The sequence below is a fragment of the Dioscorea cayenensis genome, chromosome 6 (genome assembly GCF_009730915.1).
Source record: "Dioscorea cayenensis subsp. rotundata cultivar TDr96_F1 chromosome 6, TDr96_F1_v2_PseudoChromosome.rev07_lg8_w22 25.fasta, whole genome shotgun sequence".
NCBI classification, from domain to species: domain Eukaryota; kingdom Viridiplantae; phylum Streptophyta; class Magnoliopsida; order Dioscoreales; family Dioscoreaceae; genus Dioscorea; species Dioscorea cayenensis.
In genome coordinates, this window is record NC_052476.1 from 11223260 (window position 1) to 11226554 (window position 3295).

At 40.2% G+C, this 3295-nt stretch overlaps 1 non-coding gene across 1 annotated transcript; it reads left to right on the forward strand.

Annotated features, from left to right (window-relative positions):
- The first annotated feature begins 2687 nt into the window (after positions 1-2687).
- Positions 2688-2794, forward strand: LOC120264168. Its single transcript, XR_005537340.1, has one exon. It is a non-coding gene; the product is annotated as a small nucleolar RNA R71 (small nucleolar RNA).
- Positions 2795-3295: the final 501 nt, after the last annotated feature.

Here is a 3295-nt window from a genome sequence, read left to right on the forward strand (position 1 = left end):
AACATTTGGCCTATCTCGGCATCTGAGTAAGAGCTTCAACAAATGGAACATTGATGTGTAAAGTCTTAAACATGTCGAGGAATTTCTTATATTGCTCATCTTGTAGATATTTTTTAACCTTCACAGGGATAGGGAAGTTTGGGATGATACACTGGTGGAGCAGTTTTCTCCTTACCTTGTTCTAGTGCTTTCTCCTTTACATCGATTAAGGCCTTAAGGTCAATAATGTTGGATGGTTCAACAACTTGCCTTTCTTCCTCTTTTTCAACAGAATTAGGGAGTTGCTTCCCAGTCCTCAATAAAACACCTTTAAGGGATTCCTTTGGGTTGATCTTAGTCTTACTAGGGAGTGACTGACATGATCCGAATTGTGTGTGTGTGCCACAAATGCACGGGTGTCAAAGTAATAAAAATACCATGGTGATTGGGTAGTCGAATCCACATGGAGCGGAGGTATTCGTAGTAACCAATTCTTAGTTATCTAGTCAAAATCAATGGTTGTGATGAAGTGAACTAATTGCAAGAATATTAATAGGCAAGCAAAGGATAAGATAGAGAGTAGAAGAGATCTCAATCAATAAAGATAAGGTATCCAGGCCATGCTCCCCCTAAGATCTAACATGATGCTCGAAACTTGCTAAATTTTTCTATACCGAGTTTTATCAGTCGAGGTAATCCAAGAACAACTGGCCCTTGCCTACAAGCCACTAGTACTAGTCCCCTACAAGTTCATGGTGAAGAAATCGCTCAATCTCAACATTTCACACCCCATATGACCACAATAACCTCTAGGGATACCTAAGAGTGAAACTAATTCCTAAAGATAGATCTAACCATATTTCTAGGCAAAAGATCCCTAACCCCTTATAAGGTCCTGGCGCAGAAATCTCTCAATCTCACGCCTCACACCAAATATGGTTGCATAGAGTCTAGGGAATATGGAGATAGGAAACACTCATCTGAAGAGAAAAGGGACACTCCACTATCTCATGACTCACCTTCTCAACCCTCTTTAACCTTGGAGTTCTAACTCTAATGGAGACCTCTTTCTCATGAAAGACATAAATCATGCATATACAATAAACCACAAGGATCAATAAAACATGCAAGCGATGGAAACAAAAGATTAAAACTCTAGTCTACTCAAATTTAATAGAAAACATAAAGCAAATAAATACAAAAGATAAGATCCTAGGGTTCACATGCCCAAATACCTACTAGGGTTTAACCCTCCATGGAGTAAGTTACAAAAGAAAGATTAATACAATGAATAGCAATGCAAACCATAGAGAAAAACCCCCTTGAATTCAAGATGATGGCCTTGATGGGTTGCTCAACGTCTTGAAGAATCCATCTCCGAAGCTAGGTTGCCGAAGGCACCCTCGATGCTATGGCCAAGGGAAAATTGATCAAAGTTGGTGAAGAATGGCTCCCAATCTCGCTAAAGACCTCCTCTAGAACCCTGGCCAACTTGCCCTTAGAGTGCTCCCAAAAAGCACAGCAAAAAGTACCCCAAAGAATAGGACAAACAACTTATTTATAGTCATAAACTGCGGCTGTCACTTGCCTTCATGCAGCCGCGTGGATTTTCCACGCGCTTGTGTGAGCTACAGGAATTCCCATGTGGTCGGGCACATGTCCATGTCGTAGGCTATAAAATTTTTTTTCAATGACTCATCATTTGAAAGGTCTTGCATTTTTCACCAAGAGAAGGAGCATGGAGACGTGACTACCTTTGTACCTTTCCAACTAGCAAATTGGCTTGAATCTTCTTAGAAGTTAGCAGACACCTCCACGTTCATGAACTCCTTTTGTGTCTTAATCCTTGAATTGAATAAGAACTCCCAAAATGTGTCTTTATAGCCTATCCCTGCTTCCTTTTCTCCTTTGAAGACATTCACAAGCTAATTGCACAAAAGAACACCAAATACACTATATGAGACATAAACCATGGTAAAAATAATGCTCAATTCATGTAAAACACATAACAAAATATGTCTACTCATGCACTTATCAGTGACCCCAGAAGCATCTCCTAAATCAACATGGCTTTTGTGTTCCTAATCATATCTTCATGACTCACAAGATGACTTTCTCTACTCTTAATGAACTGACTTAGTAACCCGGTGAGTTCAGCAATTGAATTTGAGGAGGACGAGGGTTGTGATGATTATGTGCTAGAAGGGGTTTTGTGTTGTCCTTGCCCTTGTCCTAATTAGCTCCATCAAAAGTTGGGGTGATTTTTCAACCCCGGATTATAGGTATTACTGTATGGGTTGTTCTAGAACCAGTGATTCCGTTCAACAAAATTCACTTGTTCAAACTATCCCATACCTATTTAGTTGAGCCACCGGTCTCACTTGGGGGAGCCCAAATATCTCCAGACGGGTCCAATAACTAAGATAATCAGTTGCATTGCATCCAGTGACTTCATGATGGCTTCAGCCTATACGCCCAATGTGGTGCCAACATCTAGTGACTTTATGATGGCTTCAGCCTATACAGCCTTAACTAGTTTGTTTCTCTTAGAACTCCATTGGTAGCCATTGTTTGCCATTTCTTCAATTAGGGTGTATGTTGCACTTGGTTGCTTGTTGCACAATGATCAGATTGAGGCTGCATCGAGCATTTGCTTGGTGGAGATGTTTAGCCAATTATAAAAAATCTGTATTTGCATCCTTTCCACAATTCCATGAGGCGGGCATTTTCTCAACATTTCTTTGTATCTTTCCCAAGCATTGTATAAAAATTCAGACTCTATCTGTGTAAAGGAGGATATGTCATTCCTCAACTTAGTGATCTTTGCTGGAGGGAAATATCTTGTGATAAAGGTGTCTAAGGTTTGCCTCCATGTTGTAAATGATCCTTTCGGCAAGGAATTTAGCCACTGTCTGGCCTTTCTTGGCAATGTGAAATGGAAAGAGTCAAAGGCAAACGACCTCCTCAGAGACATTGTTTACCTGAAAGGTATCACAAACCTCAAGAAAACTCCTCAAATACTTATATGGGTCTTCATCTTGAATCCGTCGAACTAACACATTTGCTATACCAATTGAATGAGATTGGATTTCAGTTCAAATTGTTTGCAGCCACTGGCGGATGAATAATCTTAGACCCCACTCCCTCCAAGTTTGGTCAGGCATAATCTCAGATACTCTGCTGTTCGTTCCCAGCCATATCTTCATCTTGACCTACTTCACACTTATCTCCACTGACCCTATTTCACTCAAGTTAATTTTCACGATCTTTTTTTGAAAATTCCTCTCAATTTATGGATCAGGGTTCACCAATAGAG